Source organism: Microtus oregoni, unplaced genomic scaffold, assembly GCF_018167655.1.
Source record: "Microtus oregoni isolate MIOR12 unplaced genomic scaffold, Mior012 000007F_ref0000211, whole genome shotgun sequence".
Classification (NCBI taxonomy): Eukaryota; Metazoa; Chordata; class Mammalia; order Rodentia; family Cricetidae; genus Microtus; species Microtus oregoni.
Genome location: NW_024543066.1, coordinates 14,395,220 through 14,420,513, shown reverse-complemented (window position 1 = coordinate 14,420,513; position 25,294 = coordinate 14,395,220). Strand labels below are relative to the sequence as shown.

The window sequence follows — 25,294 nt, the reverse complement described above, 5'->3', positions numbered from 1 at the left end:
ACTACGTTCTCTTCCCTACTTTTTGAACAGAGGTGCATATCTTTTCACATTTTAGGTTGAAAGTGTTTAAAATGGCTTTTGTTTTTTTTTAAGTTTTCAGCAGATTACAATTAAAAGATTATATGAACATCCTCAGAGTAGACATTCAACGTTTAGTTCAAACATTGTTGAGACTGTGGTATACAATGGGAAAATTTGAAGATGCATAAAAAGAAATTTGCATTATGATATTGCTACAAATTTATAGGGTACAGGGATGAAAGGTGGAAGCTTGAATGTAACCAGCCACGATAAAAATCCCAGGGTGTGGGGTTGGAGAGATGGCTCAGAGGTTAAGAGCATTGCCTGCTCTTCCAAAGGTTCTGAGTTCAATTCCCAGCAACCACATGGTGGCTCACAACCATCTGTAATGAGATCTTGTGCCCTCTTCTGGCCTGCAGGCACACAGACAGAACATTGTATACATAATAAATAAATATTTTAAAAAAAATTAAATTTAATTGGGCTACCGGCGGCCCTGTTTAGTTGCTGAGGAATCCCATCTGGACGGGTGAGTGTGTGCTACGCAGGGGCGGACTGTCCCGGAAGAGAGCACAAACCCCCCCCCAGCTCCTTCTGCAGGGCTGTCTTTCTTTCGCACGACCCAGCACCCCCAGCACCCATCCCCAACCCTGCCCTGCTGTATGCTAGGACCAGTGCTCAACTATAGTCTTAAGCTCCTAATCTAAGGCGACCCACCCAGAGCCATGAGAGCCTGCCAGCCGGGCAGGCCTCAGGGTCCCCTGTAAGGGAGCCGGGCACCTTCAGCTCTGGCGCCAGGCTTCCTGCGTGCTCCTGGATACCACCACCCCCCCCCCCCCCCCCCGCTCCATTCATCCTGTTGGCCCTGGATCATTGGGCTACCAGCGGCCCTGTTTAGTTGCTGAGGAATCCCATCAGGACGGTTGCGGAGGAATCCCATCTGGACGGGAAGGGTTCCTGCTTCTACACTGAAGAGATATACCCTGAGAGTCAATCACAGCAAAGACTGGACCAAGAGACCAGGCCTCTCCTGGCTCCATTTGAAGGAAGAGATGGGAAGGCGCCAATACAAGAATTCCTCCAACAATCTGAAAGGCAACATGACACGACCAGAAACCAGGGATCCCGAAATAAGAAGAATTGTACACCCTACTCCTGAAGAAATAGAAGAAATCGACTCAAAAGTGAACTATATGAAAATAATAGAGGACCTTAAACAGGAGGTGAAAAATTGCCATAAACAATTAGAGATTACTAACAAAAAGGTAGAGGAAATGAATAAATCGCTCAAAGAAACGCAAGAAAACCAAGAGAAACAAGAAAAAGCAATCAAACAGGTTAGGGAAGCAGTTCAAGACATGAAGAATGAAATGGAAGCAATGAAGAAAGCACAAACCGAGGGAAGAATGGAGATGGAAAATCTGGGTAAACCAACAGGAATGACAGAAACAAGTACTAACAACAGATTACAAGAGATAGAAGAGAGAATATCAGACACTGAAGATACCATAGAAAAAATAAACACACTGATCAAAGAAAACAGCAAAACCAACAAATTCTCATCACAAAACATTCAGGAAATTTGGGACACAATAAAAAGACCAAACCTAAGAATAATTGGAGTAGAAGAAGGAGAAGAAGTGCAGCTCAATGGTACAGAAAATATACTTAATAAAATTATAGAAGAAAACTTTCCCAACCTGAAGAAAGAGGTACCTATGAAGGTTCAAGAAGCAGACAGAACACCAAATAGGCTGGATCAAAAAAAAAAAACATCCCCTCGCCATATAATAATCAAAACACAAAATACACAGAATAAAGAAAGAATATTAAGAGCCGCAAAGGAAAAAGGCCAAGTTACTTATAAAGGTAAACCTATCAGACTTACACCTGACTTCTCTATGGAAACCATGAAAGCCAGAAGGTCCTGCATAGATGTACTGCAAAAACTAAGAGATCATGGATGCAAGCCCAGACTACTATATCCAGCCAAGCTTTCGTTCACTATAAATGGAGAAAACAAAATTTTCCAGGATAAAAACAAATTCAAACAATACGTAGCCACAAATCCAGCCTTACAGAAAATTATAGAAGGAAAATCACTAACCAAGGAGTCCAACAATGCCCACAATAACTCAGTCATCTAGAGACCTTTCACCAGCGCAACTCAAAGAAGGGAAACACACAAACCCTACTACTAAAAAAGTGACCGGAGTTAACAACCACTGGTCATTAATATCACTTAATGTCAATGGGCTCAACTCACCTATAAAAAGGCACAGGCTAAGGGATTGGATACGAAAACAGGATCCAACGTTCTGCTGTCTACAAGAAACACACCTCAACCACAAACACAGGCACCTACTCAGAGTAAAGGGCTGGGAAAAGGCTTATCAAGCAAATGGTCCTAAGAAACAAGCAGGTGTGGCCATACTAATTTCTAACAAAGTTGACTTCAAACTTAAATCAATCAGAAGAGATGGAGAGGGATATTTTATACTCATAACAGGAACAATTCATCAGGATGAAGTCTCAATCCTAATATCTATGCCCCGAATATAAAAGCGCCCACGTATGTAAAAGAAACATTACTAAAACTCAAGGCAGCCATCAAACCACACACACTAATAGTAGGAGACTTCAACACTCCTCTCTCACCAATGGACAGGTCAATCAAACAGAAACCTAACAGAGAAATTAGAGCATTAATGGAGGTAATGAAGCAAATGGACTTAACAGACATCTATAGAACATTCCATCCAAATAGGAAAGAATATACCTTCTTCTCTGTTAAGTTTCTTGCTAAAATCAACATTGCATGATGTTCTAATTACTAATCTACCGTCTTTGAGATTTGCTTCAATCTATGTACCAATACCACATTATGAACACTTCGTTATTGAAATAGTGCCAAATTGTTATGGCTTGTTTGCTTTAAAAACTCAACTTAGTCTCTTTCACATTAAAAAAATCAGTATTAACTGAATTTAATCTCTTCCCATTCCTTAAAATGGGGGGGGGACAAAGATAAAATGTCAGCTGGGTGTGGTGGTGCACACCTTTGATCCCAGCAGTCGGGAGGCAGAGGCAGGTGAACCTCTTTGAGTTGGAGGTAATCCTGATCTACAAATGGAGCTACAGGACAGCCAGTGCAGTTGTACAGAGAAACGCTGTCTCAAAAAAAAAAAACAAAAACAATGCCAATAGAATCAGGAACAAAGATTTCTTAGATATACATTCAGTTAAGTATGATAAAATATTACCTTTTTTGCATATGTATTTTTTTCTTTTTCTCCCCCAAGACAGAGTTTCTCTATGTAGTCCTGGCTGTCCTAGAACTTGCTCTATAGATCAGGCTGATCTTGAACTCAGTAATCCACCTGCCTCTGCCTTCTGAATGCTGTGATTAAAGACTTTGACACCATGCCCATTTTTTGCCATTATTTTTAAAGTTGGGAGTAAAAAATTTGACAAATCATGCTATAAATCAAGTTTTATGCATCAAGTCCTTAAAATTTCCCTTTAATTTCTCTCTCTTCCCCCACACCCCTTTGGTTTTATTCAAGACAGAGTTTCTCTGTGTAGCCCTGGCTGTCCCAGAACTCAGTCTAGACCAGGCTGGCCTCTAACTCACAGAGATCCACCTGCCTCTGGAGTACAGGGATTAAAGGCATGTGCCACTACTGCCCTCTCCTTCATTTCACAAGATGATTTGATCATTGAAGAGATAGGTATACTAATTATTTTGAGGCAGCATCTCATTATTTAGCCTCTAAGTGGCCTGAACTCAATATGTAGAGCAAGCTAGCTTTGAACTCACAGATCTGTTTGTTTCGTAAATGCTGGGATCAAAAATATGTGCCACTATATTAACTGATATACTTGATTTTCTCGTTGTGTTTTGTTTAGTGACAGGCTATCAATTTTCAAAATTATCCATATTCTTAGCAGCCATGTTTTTGTGTAATGTTTAAAATAAATGCGCAGTTTTACATTACAGTAAAAAAAAATCCCAGGGTGTGGTGTTACTAGGAAGTGTGGCTTTGTTGGAGAATTGTGCCCTTGTTTTTGGATGTGTGTCACTGTGGAGTTGATATTTGAGGTGGCATACGGACTCAAGCCATGTGCAGTGTACTACACTACTTACCATTATCTGTAGGATGAAAATTTACATCCTCATCCACTCTCAGCTCCTTCATCAGCACCATGTCTTCATGCATGCCACCACGGTTAGGCAGGATGATCCTTGACTAAACCTCTGAAGCTTTACTTAGCGATCTAGCTAAATATTTTCCTTTGTAAGTGGTCAATGTGTACTCCACAGAAACAGAAACTCTAACAACATTCTGTGTGCTAATAAACACCAGCTTTTGTGTGGTTTTGTTACACGAAAGTTTGTACCTAACAGAGGCTAAACCCATTCTGTATGAGAGGACCATGGCAGTTTTGGAGGGAATGCACAGGAGGAATTGCCACCTACCCTGTCATCCTCTTGTAGTTACTTAAATGTAGTGTAAGGACTCCTGCGTAGTACATAATACTTATCCATCCCTGTGTATGGGTGAGATGAAAAGTAGAGAAATACATAAGAAAGAGACACTTGCCTTTTGTGAATATTGTGACCATGATAATCAGGCAGGGGGTCATATAGCAAAGTTTAATAATGAATTGGGTTTATATAAGTGGGCCTTAAGTTGAAAGAGATGATTTATATAAAAGACCCTGATGTTAGATATGAGAAAGGGGCTGTTGCTTGGTCGGGAAGGTAGGGAATGACTAGGAAGACCTGAAACATACACATATATGTTTATGTGAGACAATGTCTATACACAATATGATACTAAATAAGTCATGAGCCAACACTATGTGGAGGGATTGTGGTTTCAGTTTGTGTACCTCGTAAGCCCTGACACCCAGTTGAATGTGTTCATGAATTTCTCTCTGTGTTTGTGTGTGGTTTTGACTTCTGGGGGAGATGCATAACAGGTGCCATGTGAGACTGGACTTTTGTCATTTAGAAAAATATATTTATTAGTATAACAGAATTAAAACACAATGGAAGGGAACATCTTGGAGGCCAAAGCAACTGGGCCCCTTGTACTATCACATCATCTCTTTCTTTGAAGCTTACACAAGGATTCAGAGTTCACTCTGGAATGGGCATGCCACAGAACAACAGTTCACCGAGTACATGGGAAATTCGCTTCCTCATCCGTTTCCAGCACTTGAATGGCCTGGATGCAGAGGTTGTGGATCCACTCTGAGACTCTTCGTTGGGCATATTTGTTTCCAGGGATGGTTCCTCCGTCGAGAAGTCCACGTTCAGAAACAACTTGGGTATTCCATCCAAGGTTGATTCAGATAAGGAGAGATCACCAGGCGAGCGGTCCACAGAATTCATGTTGTCTCCAATGTCCCAAGTAGCACACTTGATAACATTTGCCATCAGGAAACCCTTTTCTGATACTGTGAAGTCTGAACAAGGTTTCAGCTCCAGGCAGGAGTATATGTTGAGCTTGAGAAGACATTGGCATCTCCTTAGTCTTCCTTCTACATATTCTTCTTTAGATTGTCTCTTTCCAGCTTCTCTAATTGTTGGAAGGGCTGGTTCACTCGCTCTCCTCTTCAATGAGAATTGAGGGTGATTAGTATTTATGTGGCTTCCCTTTAAACATGGATGCTCAGTTTGCTGGAAACTGTTCTCACACCTCAATTTGTGTTTTAGAATATTAAAAGTTGCTGTTACTTCATTTGGTTGCCTGTATCTTAGTGATGAAAAAATCTCTTCCAAGTTATAACCCATGATGCACATAGTCTCTACAAGCCTTGGAAGGATTTCTTTAGTTGTAGGTGTTGTATGTTTTTGTATGGGGCCCAGCCATGGTCTTTTCACAAGTTGAAATATTGTTATTCTCCTGTTGGTGGGAACCGTGAGTAATTGTGCAATGATGATGTGACAGGGTTTTGACAAGTGGTCGAAGATGGGATACTTAGTGTTGGTGATGAGCCTGTGCATACCAACTAATGTTTTTCCTGTGTATGGATATTGTCCTGTGACCATTACATATAGGACGACTCCCAAGCTCCACATGTCAACAGCCAGCCCATCATAAGGTTTCCTTGCCAAGATCTCTGGAGCCATATACAGCAAAGAACCACAGACTTTCTTCAATATCTGCCCCTTTGCAAGATGAATTGACAAACTGAAATCACAAAGCTTGACATTGCCATCTCCGTCAATAAGGATATTCTCCAATTTAATATCGCGATGTGCAATGCTTCTTTGGTGGAGAAAGTGCACCGCTGATACAACCTGTTGAAAGATGGGTCTAGCCTCCTGCTCCTTTAAACATCCAACCTCACTGAGGAACATCTGTAGATCCTTTCCAGTCACATACTCCATGATTATATAAGTCCTTGACTGTGTGTCAATGACGTGAAAAAAATGAATGATGTTCCTGTGTTCCAAAGTCTGAAGGATCTTTACTTCAGAGTTCATCTCACCCACACTATTGCTTTTTTTACTAAGGATCTTGACAGCAACCTGTGTTTTTGTGGGAATGTGGCAGGCAAGCTTCACCTCCCCGAAAGAACCTACACCTAGAGGTGTTAAGATCTTGAAATCTTTGTCAAGGATGTCTTTGTCAAAGGGCCTGGCCATGATGTGTCGTCTCAATCCGACTTCTTTGCTTGTTGGCAGGCAATGCTAATAACCAGAAATTAAAGAACGTTAAGATGTAGGTCTAGCACTATAAATCCACGGTCATCAAATCTTAGATTTCCCAAACAAAACTAATGATGCACTTCAAGGACATAGAAATCAGTAGACAAGGAATCACTTAAAATATCAAAGAGGGAATCTCTGATGTGTCCATGCGAATACAAATACTTACATCAGAGAAATAATGATTTGATTATTTTCAACAATGAACCAAAATGAAAATCTTTGGCCAATATTATCAAGTGATAAGAAATACATATTAAATTAAAGGTAAATAGGGATAATGTTCTGTGCAAATTACAATCCGTAGAATACCTTCTGGATACTTCAAATATTAAAACCTAAGGAATTTGAAAGAATGAAAGGAATTCCTAGATTTGTGTGAACACTGAAATATGATAAAAGAAAAACCCTGAAACAAATGAGACATACGTAGAAAGTGTGGCTATTGAGAAGAACATACAAAGCCATGGTGCTGGAAATATCATGTTAAAAGCTAGGATTTTTCTGTGGCTGATGTCATTTCAGGATAAATTCTCTATCCGGCAGGGACTCACTTCCTATAAAGTTTCGCCTCCATGACTTTCAAAGTTTTCCAATTAGCACTGGCTAATTGTCACTAAGTGCTCACAAACCTGAGATTGTGCTAAGAAAACCACTGTGGTATGTGAATGAGACAGGTCCCACCAGTATTGGGCATTTGAGCACCAGTTTTGGGCCCAGTTAGTTAATTTCATGTGGTAGAGCCTTGGTGACTTGTTAGTCAGAGTTCTCTAAACAACAGAGCACCTTACACAACAGTACAATCAACCTCTCTCCCCCTTGGAATTTATGGGAATTACTTACAGGCTGCTGTCCAGGTAATCCGACAATGGCTGGCAAAGAACTGAAACTTCAAAAATTTTAGGTGTTGCCCATTCCAGAGTGCTTTCTCTCTTGGCTGGTCTTCAGTATCTACTGGAATCCCAAAGAAGTTGGCTCTTATTCTCAGGAAAGAACAGAGATGTGAACAAGGTGAGGGCCAGAGACAAATGAGCCAAAGCCTCCACCTACGTGTTTATATAGACTTCCAGCACAAGGCATGGCCGAAATTAAAGGTGTGTCTTCTGGCGTCATGAACTGGATTAAAGGCGTGTGTCTTCCCACCAAATTCAATCATCAAAGGAGTGTCTTTCCCTCCTTGAGATTGAGAAGAAACCAATCAAAAATGATCCCTTACAGGTGTGCCCTCCATTTTTGGCTTGTAGTTCATTCCAGTTGTAGTCATGTTGGCAACCAAAAATATCTCTCACAATGGCAGAAATCCCTCCATTTCATTGACCTTGAGATTAAGGAGCTGAGCCTTCATCATTAGCTGTCTGTGCTTTCTGATTTAATTTGAAAATGTTAGTGGTTCATCCCACCACTGAGGCCTTTAGAAAACTGCAGTGTGTCACACAGCTTATTCTTCTGCCCACTCAGGTTTACATCTGAGATATCACACAGAAAATGGGAACCTATTTTTGAAAGGGCTTTGGGGTGAGGATTATGAAAGTTTCCTTGTGAATTCTGGGCTGCCAGCCACCTCTCTTCCCTTGAAGTCATCCTCTCTAAGGTTTGCCAGGCTCTACCATTAGGGTTGTAGCTGGAGACAGCACCAGTGTCCCAACCTCACCCCCACGCCAAACCCCACCAGGTGAGTTTCCCGGGAGAGCTGGCAGTGCTAACTGCAATCACAGCACCTCCAAGTTACAAGCTCCAGGTAGATAAAAGACTGTCCTATTTAGGGATGACATCTGCTTCTGCAGAACCAACTTGTGGAGGAGTTGTTAGTATGTGCGGACTGAAAGCAATGGATTTTTAAAACTTTAAGACAATTCTTTTTATTTATTTATTTATTAAAGAATTCTGCCTTTGCCCTACCACTAGCTCCCATTTTCTCCCCCTCCCCTGATCAAGTTCCCCTCCTTTGTCAGCACAAGAGAAATCAGGTTTCCCAGACCTGTGGGAAGTTCAAGGACCACCCACCTCCATCCAGGTCTAGTAAGGTGAGCATCCAAACTCCCTAGGCTCCCACAAAGCCAATAGGTGCAGTAGGATCAAAAACCAATTGCCATTGTTCTTGAGTTCTCAGTAGTCCTCATTGTCTGCTATGTTCAGCTAGTCTGGTTTTATCCCAGGCTTTTTCAGACCCAGGCCTGCTGGGTCATGAAGAATGTATCTAGGTTTTGCCCTTTTCTAGAGTCTGCCTAACTCTAAATTGTGGAGTTTGGAATTGATCCTTATGGCAGAGGAAGTCTAAAATATAAAAAAAAAAAAAATAAGAAAAAAGAAAACCACTGGTATAGTCAAGCTATTGTAAGTAGTGACTTTAAGCAGGATTTATAGTGAAACGAGGCAAACTGAGCATTTAAAAAATGAAAGATGTAGAAAATTCAAGGCGAAAAGGAGCACCAGGAGGTGGAATGGAGTTAAATCTTGTGTTTAAGGAAAAAACACTTAGAACTGTAATGAAGGGAGTGGTGACCTCAGGGCAAGATCAACACAGTTAAGTCAACAACTAGTAAAAAGGAATTAAAGAAAAGCTTAGAGCCAGCTGCTGTGGTGCATGCCTTTAATCCCACCTCTAGTAGGCTATTTGCTGATGGATCCCTGAGATTTAGGCAAGCACAGTATCCACAGCAAATTCCTGAGGAGTCAAGCAAAGTTAGTGAATGACACAAAGAGAAACTAAAAATTGGTGAAGGTGTAATTAAACCAGGGACCATGATCCAGCTAGTAACAGAACCTGCCAGCCTTAGCTACATGGTTCTGACATTAAAGTCAAAAGTAGAAGTACCTCGCCTTGACATAAGGAAAGCGGTTGAGGCCAGGCATTTGTCAAGAGTGACCCTCAATGGAAGCCTATAGAGAAATTGAGTGAAGGTGTGAACTTGAAGCCTGTATTGTCTAGAGTACACCAAGATTTTGTGGAATGCCAGAACCATTGGTTTTCTGCCAAGGGTAGCTGCTTCTCTCGTGTAGGAACAGCCTAATTGAAAATAGTATGTTGACAGTTAAAGCACTAGGGATAAATTCTGGTTCCACAATTAGGGCCCCGATCCGCAAGACTCTCAATCAAATTCAGGGGTTCTAATTTAGTTTTTGCAGGTTTTCTTGCTCTCAGTCCAGAGCCAGTAGCTCTCACTATCTCAGATCAGCTATTTCTGTGGGTATCACTATCATGGTTTTGATCCCTATGCTCATTCTCTCTTACTTTTTTCCCTATTCCTTAAATTGTGGTAAATTTTTCATTTTTTATGCTTTATAAATAATACAATTCAAAATTTCCACTTCCTCCCCTCCTCCCATTTCATTTAAGCTCCCCCACTCATGCGAATGCTCTCACCCTCCAGTCCTAAGAGAGGTCAGGGTACCACACTGCCCTGTGGGAAATCCAAGGACCTCCCCCTCCATTCAGGCTTAGGAAGGTGTGCATCCAAATAGACTAGGATCTCAAAAAGCCAGTACGTGAAGTAGAGACAAGTCCCAGTGCCAATATCATTGACTTCATCGCATCTGCCCGGGAGAGGGGAGCATGGCATCTGAGCTCACTTTCTCTTCCTTCCAGCATTCTGTTCTGTTTACTCCACCCACCTATGTTCTAACCTACAAAATGGGCCAGGGCACTTTCTTTATTAGCCAATGGCCTTCCTCCATTATTTCCCCTTTTTCTGATTAAACAAAAAGTAAGTAAGGCTTTAACTTTAACATAGCAAAATTAATATAACAAAACAGTTATCAAGTAAAAAATACAATATTTACATCTATTTTATCTTTTCATAACTAAGGAAAACTATAACTTTAACTTCTTCAACTCCATCAAAGACACAAGAAGGACACAATATTACTCAAGCAAACAAAAAATAAGCAACTTCCAAACTCTAGAATTAACAGAGACATCTCGCTGCCTGGACAGTCACCCAAAGTTCTTTTGTACCGCTGGGGCATCCATCTTTGGTCTTCAGGCCCATAGAATCCAGAGACATTTCCATGAAGCAGGAAATTTCAAAGGCAGATCAGTTACTATCTGCTGTGTCCTGCAGAATGTCTTGCAGACTCCTTCATGTATCAGAACCCTGTAAGATCATCTCACCTTTAAGCAAGTTCAGTAGTCCACTCTCTGTGTGTTCTCTGTGTCCAGTTTATGCAATAGTCCAGGCAATAGCAGTTTCTTGCCCTAATGGCTATCAAACTCGATAAGGAGCCTCTTCGATGCCCATCTTCCTTTTGGAGTAGATTGGTGATGCCAGGAGCAGATGTCTCATTGTCATGAAATGCCCTGAGTATTAAAACATTAAATGTCCTGTTCTGTAGTCTTTGAAAGATATGAAGAATGTCTATCTAAAATATATCGATGTCCATCAAGAAAATCTAAATAACATAACTACACACTTGACTATTATTAATGATTATCCTTTAAAAACCTATATACATTACATTTTTACATGAACTACCTAATCAGAAGACCTTAATCAATATCAGAAATACATACATATGTAACAAGATTGACCTTAAATTTATATCAATAAAGTCAAATCCATACCAATGCAAATTATTTATATCTATAGCATATCCCCTTTTGAATGTAAAGTAACATTGATAAACAATATTTGGGAACATGGGCACAGTTTTTGCTCTCCAAACTGCTTCCTGATGAATGGGCCACTTTTATTAAGGTCTTTCATGGTATAACTTCTGTGCTAGATTCATCTGTGTCAGCAGTTGAGTGAAGTGATTTTTTGAAGGTGTTCAGAGAAACCCTTCTCTGTATATCATTGACCTGGAATAACTCTGTAGACCAGGCTGTCCTTGAACTCTCAGAGATCCATCTGTCTCTGCCTCCCAGGCTTTGAGATTAAAGGCGTGTGCTACCACACCTTGAAATCACAGAGGTCAATCTCCCTCTGCCTCCCAAGTGTTGGGATTGAAGGTGTGTACTACCACACCCAACTACTCTCTTTCTTCCTTTTTTTTGTTTTTTTAATTTAAGAACTTTAACTGTTAGCCTGCATATATTTTTAACACTCTGTAAATTATTTAAAGGTTTTCTTTGTCTTTGAATCCCTTTTCACTGTATATTTCTCTTTTTCTGACTACACGAGCCTTTAAATTACTGAGCAATATGGGTAGGATTAAAGCCATGGCTTTGCCAGCTACATCCAGCCCCAGTCCTTAGCTTTCCAGCCTCATGGTAGAGGTAACAGCTGTAGCCACTTTTATTGCTACAACTCTATGGCGTTTCAAGGTCCCTGCCAGCAAGCAAGCTGCCACAGTGTGCTTAACCACAAAGACTGCCTGCCTGAAAGAGTCAGTGTTTGTTCAGGATGGCCCAGAAAGCTGGCATTTTACAACGGCGCAGCTTTTTTTCCTGCTATGGCTGAAAACCGAAGGGAATGTGTTCAGCTTTTCATCAACACCACTTAAGTGTTACATGGCAGAGCTGCAAGGTTTTGCAGCTAAAGTTGAGTCAGGAAGCCTCTCTATGATGAGAGTGCTTGCTTGCCTCTAGCAAGCAGAGCAGACCCAAGAAATTGCTGCTACCACATTAGGCACCATTCTGTAGTGGGAGCTGCGGGCCGCTTCCTGACACCCAGCTCCCGGCCGCCTGGCTACCTTATGTCACAAATAACAACACACAAACTGTATTCTTTTAAACACTGCCTGGCCCATGTTATCTAGCTTCTTCTAGGCTAATTCTCACATATTTCTTTAGCCCATTTCTAATAATCGGCATAGCACAACTAGGTGCGCTTACCGGGAAAGATTCAGCATATCTGACCTGGCGTCTGGCTGCATCGCGTCTGGCTCTGAGAGGAGCTGCCCTGCATCTGGGGTCAGTCAGTTGACTTGTTGCCTGTAAAATGTAGCACTCTCAGCTCCAGCACCATGACTGCCTGCACAGTGCCATGTTCTCCCCAATTTTAACAATGACCTGAACTTCTGAAGTTGTAAGCGAGTCACCTGAATTAAATGCTTCTTTCATAAGGAATACCGAGCTAGGAAGTGGTGGCACACACCTTTAATCCCTGCACTTGGGGGTGGAGGAGTGGTGTAAAGACAGGCAGAACTCTGTGAGTTCAAGGCCAGCCTGGACTACAGAGCGAGTACCAGGACAGGCTTCAAAGCTACACAGAGAAATCGTGTCTCGAAACAACAAACCAAACCAACCAAACGAAAAGAGTTGCCATGGAAGCAAGAGTTTGGTGGTGTTCACCTTTAGTCCCAGCACTTAGGTGGCATAGGCAGGCAGATCTCTGTAAGTTTGAGGCCAGCATGGTCTACAGATTGAGTTTCAGAACAGTCAGGACTATTCCACAGAAAAACCTTGCCTTGGGAAAAAAAAAAAGGAGTTGCCATGGTTATTGTGCCTCGTCACAGCAATAAAACCCCAAGACAATAGGTATACATCCAATTTCCTTTGCTAGTCACCTAGTGCACAACATACAAACAGAAACAAATGGAACGTCAGTGATAGCATGTTACTCATAGGTACAGCCCTTGTTTAGCATAGAGAAGGCTTTTGGTCTGATCTCTAAACTTGCAAAAAATAAATAAGTAAATAAAATAAATATAATGTAGAGTCCAGCAAGATGGCCCAGTGAGTAACAGTTCTGGCCACCAAGCTTGATGGCTTGATTTCAATCCTGAAAGTCCACATAGTGGACAGACCTGATTCTTGCAAGTTCTTCTCCACACACGTACCATGGATCATGTAACCCCTCCCAAGAAATGAATGAAAAAATGAAATTCTTTAAAAAAAATTCTGGTTTATCTCTCCCATTTGCAACTAGATAAGAACATTCTTCCCCTATTCAAGATTTTGTATAATAGTTTAGTTTAAAAAACTACACAAAGTTAGTTATTTACATTAAAAATTGAAATGACAAGAACAAAGAACAACATGGGCTCCAAAACCACAAGGTAAGAGACAGTCAACACATCATTCTAACTGACAGGTTCCAGATTGCAGCCCTTACAAGGTTGCACCAAGAAAACACTGTAAATATGGTCCAATAGTCACTGTGGAAACAGCAACCAAGACCATCACCAAGCCAGCCTTTTCTCTCCAAAAAGCCAAGCTGTTGAGTGTTGGCTCACGCCTGTAATCCTAGCACTTGGCTGAGTGAGGCAGGAGGCATATCATGAGTCTGAGGACCACAGAGGGACATTATATCTCAATAAAGCAAAGTGGCCCACGTGTCTTCTGCTTCAGCACTCCTGGGTGAGGCTGACCAGGCTGGGATGTGGTGGCATTCTGTGCTATCTCAGGGGCGATGTGTGAACATCCGTACTGGAAGCTGCACTTGGTCTGGATATCATCGAGAATCTGCTGCACTTCCTCATCTTCAAAACGCCCTTCCAGACTTGAAATCAAGCTTTGGACTCCTCAGCAGTCTCTGGGCAAAGATTAGCTGAACAGGCCAACTCAAACTTATGTAGCTTTTTCTGGAGAAACAAGCTACGAACACTGGCAATTGTCTCTCTATTTTTGAAAGGACTGAAGCGGGCTGTATAGTTCAGGGTTTTCATGCAAACGTCTGAAAGCTCCTGCTCATCTTCTGTGCTCTCATTCTGCTGCTTTCGATGCTCCAGAAGCATGTCAACTTCAGAGTTCAGGAGTGTCTCCGCAGTCTCAACCTCTTTCAGAAAGAAGAGTTGAGTGTCTTCTTCAACTTCTGCAGCCCGAGGATCACTGCCACTGGCCGCCATTGTTTTAGAATGTACCTTCACACTCCCCCTTGGAATTTATGGGAATCACTTACAAGCTGCTGTCCAGGTAATCCGACAATGGCTGGCTATGAACTGAAACTTCAAAAATTTCAGGAGTTGCTCAGTCCACAGTGCTTTCTCTCTTGGCTGGTCTTCAGTATCTACTGGAATCCCAAAGAAGTTGGCTCTTGTTCCCAGGAAGGAACAGAAATGCGAAGAAGGTGCGGGCCAGACACTAATGAGAAAAAGAAACCTCTTAGGTGTTTATATACTCTTACAGCAGAAGCTGTGCCCGAAATTAAAGGTGTGTCTTCTGGTGTCATGAACTGGATTAAAAGTGTGTGTCTTCCCATCAAATTTAATCATCTAAGGAGTGTCTTTCCCTCCTTGAGATTGAGAAGAAACCAATCAAAAATGATCCTTTACTGGTGTGCCCTCCATTTTTGGCTTGTAGTTCATTCCAGTTGTAGTCATGTTGGCAACCAAAAATATCTCTCACAATGGCAGAAATCCCTCCATTTAATTGACCTTGAGATTAAGGAGCTGAGCCTTCATCATTTGCTGTCTGGGCTTTCTGATTTAATTTGATAATCTTAGTGGTTCATCCCATCACCAAAGCCTTTAAAAAAAACTGCAGTGTGTCACACAGTATATTCTTCTGTCCACTCAGGTTAACAATGCTTAATTAATTAATTAATCAGGTTAATTAATTAGACGTTAATTTTTCTTCTAATTAAATTTTTCTATTACTTTTATTTTCGGCTCTTTGGATTTTAGGCTCTATGGTGCTTTTTAATTTTTGGATTTTGTAAGAGGCTTTATGTGTATTAAGGTCCTGCTGTCCGTGTGTAAACCAGGTTAGCCTTGAACTCACAATCAGATGTGGATGATTCTGCCTGAAGAATGTTGGGATTAAAGGTGAGAATCAGAACCATTTGACAGTTTCTGGTTTCTTATGGATAATAAATATCAAATCAGCACTGGGGTATATCTCAGATATCACACAGAAAATGGGAACCTATTTTTGACAGGGCTTTGGTGTGAGGATTATGAAAGTTTCCTTGTGAATTCCAGGCAGCCAGCCACCTCTCTTCCCTTGAGGTCTTCCTCTCTAAGGTTTGCCAGGCTCTACCTTTAGGCTTGTAGCTGGAGACAGCACCACTGTCCCACCCTTACCCACGCCCCCAAACCCCACCAAGTGAGGCTCCCAGGAGAGCTGCCAGTACTTACTGCAATCAAAACACCTCCAAGTTCAAGCTCCAGGTTCATAAAAGACTGTCCTATTTAGGGATGACATCTGCTTCGGCAGAACAAGCTTGTGGAGTAGGTGTTGGTGTGTGTGGACTGAAATCTTTGGATCTTGTAAAACTTTAAGACAATTCTGAAGACCTCGACTTGGGCTACTGGGAGCCACACTAGGTTCAAGTCTCTTGCCAACCGTAAGGTGGCTCCCTTAACTAAGAATTGTGCTTCCGTGCTCGCCTATCCTACCTTCCTTTATCCCAATCTTCCTTTTTCCCCAAGTTCCCCCCATCCTCCCCTTCTCCCATTTCTCTCCCCATCTCAGCTTACCCCCATCCCAACCCACCCCCAAGATCCCCAAGATCTCAAGGACCTAAGAGCCGTATATGCACATATGTTTCCAGAAATTGGGGCAAGATTACCTTTAAGACTTTGACTCGGTTCCTGAACAATTACCCATTCACGTATGTTTTTATTCAACCCTGGGAAATGGGGTCAAAATGACCTCTTACCTCATCTGATCTGGCAACAGTTCTCCAGCCAATTATTGGTAACAACCCTTTCAAATAAGCAAATCATAATAGTCAAAGAACAAGCCCTATTGCTTCTGTGGCCTTCTCCATTAGTTGGAGCCTGTACCAGCTATTCGAGGTCTCTCGGCTTCTCGAATGCTGAGGGACACTGTCATGACAAAATTAAATAAAATTCTCATGCGTTTTTATCAGTTGTGGTGTGAGGGGTAGTCTCTGAGGCGACTCGTCTTCACTGTTTGGATTCTAGGGTCAAACAATCTAAGCCTTGATGGCATCAGAGTTGTCAGCCTGCTTGGGCCTCCAACAGTCATGCAGGGCTTCAGAAAATTTCTTTGTTTCACATTCATTTCCGTTCCCACTTTGAATATTGTCTAAGTGTTTATCCATTTTTAGTTGGTTTACTGTTTTTTATATCTAGGTATTGAGTTTTATATATTGAGAATATTCTCCCACTATTGGATATGGAGTTATTGAAAATGTTGTCCTGATATATAGGTAGCCTCTTTTTCTGAATGGTGTTGTGCCTCTTATGGACTAGTATCTGAAATTATTCATAATGCCTCTTTGTATTTTCACCACAAGAAACCAATCTATCTTCTTTTCTCAGACCCAGCAGAGGTTTTATTGGTTTATTTTCTTTATTCTCACCTTCTACACCAGAAAGGAGCCCTGGTTATTTTATTATGTCTGTGATCAAGCCTCAGTTATGAATCAATTTTAGTCAGGTGCTGGTGGCACACACCTTTAATCCCAGCACTCAGGAGGCAGAGGCAGGAGGTACTTTGTTAGGGCCAGGCAACTCTAGTCTACATGAACTAATTATTGGCAGACTATAAAGATACAGAGAAACCCTGTCTCAAAAAACAAACACCAAGCAAACAAACAGTCAAAAGAATCAGTTCTAGAAAGGAAAGGTTTTTCAGCACTCAGATTTTCAATGACATAGAAATATATGGGGCTCAAAGTATCTTGTTATTATAGAGCTGGGTTATTTGTGCCTGGTGACACTGCGTGCATGTTTATGGATATTTGTACCGAGCATGCCAGAGAACTACAAAAGTGTTCGTGTGTGTGTGTGTGTGTGTGTGTGTGTGTGTGTGTTCGAATGTGTGTGCATGTTGTGTGTGTGCGTCTATGGAGTTCTCTACTTTCCAAGACCTGACCTGTTTATCAGGTTATCTTTAGTGGTATTTTGAAGTATTTGCCTCCTATACTCTAATAGGGAAGGCATTTGCAGATGTGGATTAGGTGGAGTGGTATGGCCTTGTTAGATGAAGTGTGCCACTGTAGAAGCAGGCCTTGACCTCTCATATATGCACAAGCCATTGTTAGTGTATCAGTTCACTTCCTATCACCGAGAATTCACATGTATGTAGAATGTCTGTCTACACACTACAGTGTTGAACATCATGACACAGGACTAAGCATCTGAGAGTGTACCCACCCAATCAAATGATTTCCGTCATCAGAGTTGCAATTATCATGATGTTTCTTTGCAGCAACAGAACCATAACTAATATAAAGTTCATACCAAGAACTAGAGTCTTTCTGTGATAGGTGTGATCATGTTTCTGATGAAGGAATCAGGACTATAGTACTGTGGATTAATCATACATTTCAAAGGCTAAAGTGCTCCTGTTAGGACATACAATTAGGAGACAATAAGACAGCTGTGCTGATTGGGATTTGAAGTTTGTGTGACTTCACTGAGAGTTTTCAGAGGATAATAAAATTAGTATTTTCCCTAGGTAATCTTGTGATATATTCATGAAGAAATATCTGGGTTTTGCCCTTTTCTGAACAGTCTGACTAAGTATAAAGTTGCAAGTTTGGAATTGAACCTTACGGCAGAGGAAATCTCAAAAGAACAACAACAACAAAAATCAATAGTATAGTCTCTGTCAAGCTGTTATTTGTAGTCACACTAAGTAGTATTTATAAAGAAAAGAGGCAAAATGAGCATTGAAAAAATGAAAGATATGGAAAATTTAAGTTTAAAAGAGCACCAGGAAAGCCATAGAATGCAGTTGAATTTTGGGTTTAAGGAGAAAAACACATTAATATATGAAATAAAGGGAGTGGTGACATCAGGGCAAGATCAACCTAGTTATTAATAACTAGTGAAAAGGAATTAAAGAAAAGCTTAGAGCCAGGTGTTGTGGTACATGCCTTTAATCCCACCTATAGTAGAGTATTTGCTGATGGATCCCTGAGATTTAGGCAACCTCAGTATCCACAGCAAATTCCAGGGGAGTCAAGCAAAGTTAGTGAAGGAAACAAGAGTAACCGAAAATTGGTGAAGGTGTAATTAACCAGGGACCATGATCTAGCTAGTTAAGGAACCTGACCACCTTAGATACATGGTTCTGACATTAAAGTCAAAAGTAGAAGAATGGCATTTAAGTGTCTCGACTTTCACTTAAGGAAAGCAGTTGAGGCCAGGCATTTGTCAAGAGTGACCCTCAATGGAAGCCTATAGTGAAATTGTGTGAAGGTGTGAACTTGAAGCCTGTATTGCCTTAGACTACATCAAGATTTTGTGCATGCCAGAACCATTGGTTATCTGCCAAGGATAGCTGTTTCTCTTGTTGGGACCTAAAGCCCCAGCAAGGAGGAGGTCACCCCAAAGACACTCTAAGAACGGTTGTCAATAGCAAGAGGAATTTTTATTCTGCTGCTGTGGCAGAGATCCCTCAGTCTTGAGAGGAGAAGAAACACTGCTTTCTCTACTACAGGATCTTTATAGGAAAAAAAAAAAAACAAAAATTCAAGGAGGTGTAGTACAGAATCAAAGGGAAAGTCCAGAAATCATTAGTCATCTATATTGACTTGTTCATTCAATGGCCAGCTAACTCTAATTGATCAATGCTTTGATGATTACAAGGAGGAACACCTACAGGTCGTCTCACCCCAGATCGAGATTATGGGTCTACTGAAGAAAGACTACAAAGGGGATGGAAAGTACTCAAAACTCCAGTGCATATGTCGTTGGTTACCAGGGTACTGGGTCCCAGGAAGGGGGTGCAATAATGCTAAAGTACCCCAAAGTTTTTCATTCTAGTGTAGCATCAGCCTAAGTTGAAAATAGTATTTTGACAGTTAAAGCACTAGTGATAAATGCATGTTCCACAGTCAGTGGCCCAATCCCCACAACTCTCCATCACATTCTGGGGTTTGAATTTGGTTTTTTGAAGGTCCCATTCTATGAATCCAGAGTCACTGATCTCTCACTATCTCATATCAGCTATTTCTATGGATATCACTATCATGGTTTTGAGCCCTAGGCTCATTCTCTCTCTCTTTTTTTTCCATTTTTGAATTGTGGTTATTTTTTTTTTGCTCTAAAATAGTATCATTCAAAATTCCCACTTCCTCCTCTTCTCCCATTTCACTCATGCTCCCCCTCTAACGCTACCTCTCTCACTCTCTAAATAAGAGAGGGCAGTGTGGTACCTGCCATGTGGAAAATCCAATGACTTCCCCTTCCATCCTGTCTTAGAAAGGGATGCATCCAAGTAGGCTAGGATCCAAAAAGCCAGTACATGAAGTAGAGACAAATCCCATGCCATTATGATTGGCTTCTCAGTCTGCCCCAATTGTCAGCCATCATTCAGAGGGTCCAGTTTGATCCCATGCTCATTCAGTCCCAGTCTTGCTTGTTTGGTGAGCTCCCATTAGATCAGGCACACTGTCTCAGTTGGTGAACCAACCCCTTGCAGTCCTGACTTCCTTGCTCATACTCTCCCTCTTTCTGCTCTTCAACTGAACCTTGGGAGCTCAATCCAGTGCTCCAATGTGGGTCTCCGACTCTATCTCCATCTGTCGCCAGACGAACGTTCTGTGGTGATATTCATGATAGTCATCAGTCTGACTATGGGACAAGGTCAGTTCAGGCACCATCTCCTCCACTGCCCAGAGTCCTAGCTGCAGACATCCTCATGGAAACCTGGGAACTCCTGGCCAAGCTCCTTGCCAACCCCAAATTGGCTCCCTTAATTAAGATATCTTCTTCTCTGCTCCCATATCCGTCCTTCCTCCATCTCAACCATCCCACTCCCCCAAGCTCTCCCCAACCCTCCTCTTCTCCCTACTCTCTCTCCCTCTCCTCTTCCTCTACAACATCCCCATGCCCATGGTCCCAACTTTTGCCTGGCAATCTTGTCTGCTTCCAATTTCCAGGAGGATCTCTATATGTTTCCACTTGGTTTCACATTATTATTTAATGGGAAGAGGGTGAAGATTGGGTGAGACAGAAAATAAGAAGGGGGTTTGAACTGGGATAGCTATGTGAAATGAAAAAGATCGTATTATAAAAATTATTTAAAATGAAAAAAAGAAAGTATGTTCCCAGCAATGAGCTTAAAAAAATGGATATAGCTTTCTTACACACTACCCAGCCCCCCAGCAACCCCCCTCAACCCTGCCCTGCTGTATGCTAGGACCAGTGCTCAAGAACAGTTTTAAGCTCCTACACTAAGGCTACCCACCCAGAGCAGTGATTGCCTGCCTACAGGGCAGGCCTCAAGGTCCCTGTAAGGGAGCCCGCGCAGCTTCAGGTTGTGCTCTAGGGTCTCCTGTACTCTCCTGGACCCCCTCCTGCCTGCCACATTCTTCCTTTTGTCCCTGGATCATTGGGCTACCAGGCGGCCCTGTTTATGTGCTGAGGAGTTCCATCTGGATGGGCGGCCCTGTTTTGGTGCCAAGGAGTTCAATCTGGACTGGACGGTTCCTGCTTCTACACTGAAGAGATACACCTAGAGAGTCAATCACAGCAAAGACTGGACCAAGACACCAGGTCTCCCCTGGCTCCATTTGAAGGAAGAGATGGGAAGGCGCAAATGCAAGAATTCCTCCAACAACCTGAAAGGCAACATGACATCACCAGAATCCAGGGAACCCAAAATAAGAAGAATTGTACACCCTACTCCAGAAGAATTAGAAGAAATTGACTCAAAAGTGAATTATATGAAAATAATAGAAGACCTTAAACAGGAGGTGAAAAATTGCCATAAACAATTAGAGATTACTAACAAAAAGGTAGAGGAAATGAATAAATCGCTCAAAGATACCCAAGAAAACCAAGAGAAACAAGAAAAAGTAAACAAACAGGTAAGGGAAACAGTTCAAGACTTGAAGAATGAAATGGAAGTAATGAAGAAAACACAAACCGAGGGAAGGATGGAGATGGAAAATCTGGGTAAACAAACAGGAACTACAGAGACAAGTACTACCAAAAGATTACAAGAGATAGAAGAAAGAATGTCAGACACTGAAGATACCATAGAGAAAATAAACACACTGATCAAAGAAAACAGCAAAACCAACAAATTCTCATCACAAAACATTCAGGAAATCTGGGACACAATAAAAAGACCAAACCTAAGAATAATTGGGATAGAAGAAGTACAGCTCAACGGTCCAGAAAATATATTTCATAAAATTATAGAAGAAAACTTTCCCAACCTAAAGAAAGATATTCCTTTGAATGTTCAAGAAGCATACAGAACACCGAACAGACTGGACCAAAAAAAAAATCTCCTCGCCATATAATAATCAAAACACAAAACATACAGAATAAAGAAAAAATATTAAGAGCTGCAAAGGAAAAAGTCAAGTTACTTATAAAGGTAAACCTATCAGACTTACACCTGACTTCTCTATGGAAACCATGAAAGCCAGAAGGTCCTAGATAGATGTACTGCAGAAACTAAGAGAACATAGATGCAAGCCTAGACTACTATACCCAGCCAAGCTTTCGTTCACCATAAATGGAGAAAACAAAATTTTCCAGGATAAGAACTAATTTAAACAATACGGAGCCACAAATCCAGCATTACAGAAAGTAATAGAAGGAAAATCAGAAACCAAGGAGTCCCACTGAAGTAGTAAGGGCAGCGGAGGGGCTGCGTCCCCAACACCCCAGCCGCCTGCCCGGCTAGCTTATGCCCCGAAATAATTACACGGACACTGTATTCTTTTAAACACCGCTTGGCCCATTTCTATCTAACCTCTTCTAGGCTAATTCTCACATATTAATTTAGCCCATTTCTAATCATCTGTGTTGCGCCCCTAGGTGCGCTTACGGGAAGATTCTAGCCTATGTCCATCCTGGGTCGGAGCTTCTTAGCGTGCGTCTGCCCAGGAGCCAGGAGCATGGCGTCTCTCTCAGGCGTCTGCTCCCGAGAGGAAAGCGGTCGAGTCTCTGAGCTCACTTCCTCTTCCTCCCAGCATTTTGTTCTGTTTACTCCTCCCACCTATCCTCTAACCAATAAAATGGGCCAGGGCAGTGCCTTTATTAGCCAATGACCTTCCTCCATCATTTCCCCTTTTTCGGTTTAAACAAAAAAAAAGGCTTTAACATAGCAAAATTACATATAACAAAACAGTTATCAAGTAAAAGTTACAATAATCTTTATCATAACTAAGGAAAACTATAACTATAACTAACTATTCTTAACTCCATCAAAAACTCCAGAAAGATATAATATTACCTAAGTAAACAAGAACTAAGAAACTTCAAACTCTAGAAATGACAAAGACATCTCGCTGCCTGGACAGTCACCCAAAGTTCTTTTGTACCGTTGGGGCATCCATCTTCAGCCTTCAGGCCCATGGTATCCAGCAGACATTTCCATAAAGCAGGAAAATTCAAAGTCAGTTCAGTCACTATCTGTTGTGTCCTGCAGAATGTCTCGCAGACTCTTTCATGAATCAGGAACCCCGAAAGATCATCTCACCTTAGGCAAGTTCAGAAGTCCTCTCTCTGCGGGTTCTCTGTGTCCAGTTTATGCAGTAGTCCAGGCAAGAGCTGTTTCTTGCCCAAATGGCTATCAAACTCCAACAGGTGCCTCTTCGATGCCCATCTTCCTCTTGAAGTAGATTGGTGCTGCCAGGAGCAGAGTGTCTCATTGTCATGAAAAGTCCTAAGTTATTAAAACATTAAATGTCCTATTCTGTAATCTTTGAAAGACATGAAGAATGTCGATCTAAAATATATCTCTATATATCTAGAAAATCTAACTAACATGACTACAAGCTTTACTATTATCAATGATTCTCCATTAACAACCTATATTTCTTAATTATACAGTACATATTTAAATGAACTACACAATCACAATACCTTAATCAAAATCAGAAACACTTATACATATAACAAAATTGACCTTAAATCTCTATCAATAAAGCAAAATCTATACTAATGCAAATTATTCATATCTATATCATATCCCCCTTTAAATGTAAAAGAACATTTATAAACATTTTTTGGGAATATGGGCGCAGTTATTTCTCTCCAAACTGCTTCCTGCTGAATGGGGGCGTCGTTAATTAGGTCTTTCATGGTATAACCTGTGTGCTAGTTTCATCTCAGTTGGCAGTTGAGCGAAGCAATTTTTTGAAGGCGTGCACAGGAACCCTTCAGGAGGGCGTGGTCCATCATACCAAATCGGAATAGAAGAAATGAACAGCGTCTCATCCTCTGTGAAAACAAAATAAGAAATTCCTTTCCAAAGTATCATATCCTTAGATCCAAATTGAAAATATCTATGTTGGATTAGTTCAGCAGTATTTATAAATAAATATCTTTTAGCAGCTGTTGCTCCTTCCTCAGCATTCAAATAATTCAAAGAGAGCATAATAGCATACAGTATCAAGATTCTCTGTGTATTTTCCATCTTTGTACAGCTTTGTTTTAACCTCTATTTCGTTTATTTTTACTTTTAACTTTTTGCTTTTTGAGACAGGTTCTCTGTATCTTTGACCTGAAGTAACTCTGTAGACCAGGCTGTCTTTGAACTCTCAGAGATCCGCCTGTCTCTGCCTCCCAGGCACTGGGATTAAAGGTGTATGCTAAGACACCTTGAACTCACAGAGAACTGTTTGTCTCTGCCTTCTAGGCACTGGGATTAAAGGCGTGTGCTACCACACACAACAACTCTCTTCCTTTTTTTGTTTTTTACTTTAAGAACTTCAACTTTTAGTCTGCATATATTTTTAACACGCTGTAAACCATTTAAAAATTTTCTTTGTCTTTGAATCTCTCTTTACTGTATATCTCTCTTTTTCTGACCACACGAGCCTTTAAATTACTGAGCAATATGTGTAGGATTAAAGGCGTAGCTTTGCCGGCTGGATCCAGTCCATTCCTTAGCTTTCCAGCCTCATTGCTGAGGTACTGGCTGTAGCCAGCAAGCGAGCTTCAGCAGCCTGTGCTTGCAAACCGCACAAACCGCCTGCGTAAAAGAGTCAGAGTTTGCCCTGGCAGGACAGCCCAGAAAGCCAGCATTTTTAAACGGCACAGCTTTTTTCCTGCTACGGCTGAAAACCGAAAAGCATGCGTTCAGCTTTTTGTCAACACCTTTTAAGTGTTTCGTGGCATGACCTCTTAATGAGCTGCAGGCATTGCAGCTAAAGCTGAGTCAGGAAGCCTCTCTTAGATGAGGCCCTTGCTTGCCTCTAGCAAGCAGAGTAGAACCGAGAAATTGCTGCTACCAAGAAACCAGGCACAATGCTTTCATTTTGTTCTAGAATTACTTCCCAAGCTCTCTCAGGCTTAATGTGGAAGCAGTTGTCCACGTTGGGCGCCATATGAAGTAGTAAGGGCACCGGAGGGGCTGCGTCCCCAACACCCCAGCCGCCTGCCCGGCTAGCTTATGCCCCGAAATAATTACACGGACACTGTATTCTTTTAAACACCGCTTGGCCCATTTCTATCTAACCTCTTCTAGGCTAATTCTCACATATTAATTTAGCCCATTTCTAATAATCTGTGTTGCGCCCCTAGGTGTGCTTACGGGAAGATTCTAGCCTATGTCCATCCTGGGTCGGAGCTTCTTAGCGTGCGTCTGCCCAGGAGCCAGGAGCATGGCGTCTCTCTCAGGCGTCTGCACCCGAGAGGAAAGCGGTCGAGTCTCTGAGCTCACTTCCTCTTCCTCCCAGCATTTTGTTCTGTTTACTCCTCCCACCTATCCTCTAACCAATAAAATGGGCCAGGGCAGTGCCTTTATTAGCCAATGACCTTACTCCATCATCCCACAATGACCAC

At 41.6% G+C, this 25,294-nt stretch overlaps 1 pseudogene; it reads right to left on the bottom strand.

Annotated features, from left to right (window-relative positions):
• Positions 1-13,931: 13,931 nt before the first annotated feature.
• On the bottom strand, positions 13,932-14,473 carry LOC121450653 (annotated as a pseudogene).
• Between the last annotated feature and the right edge of the window lie 10,821 nt (positions 14,474-25,294).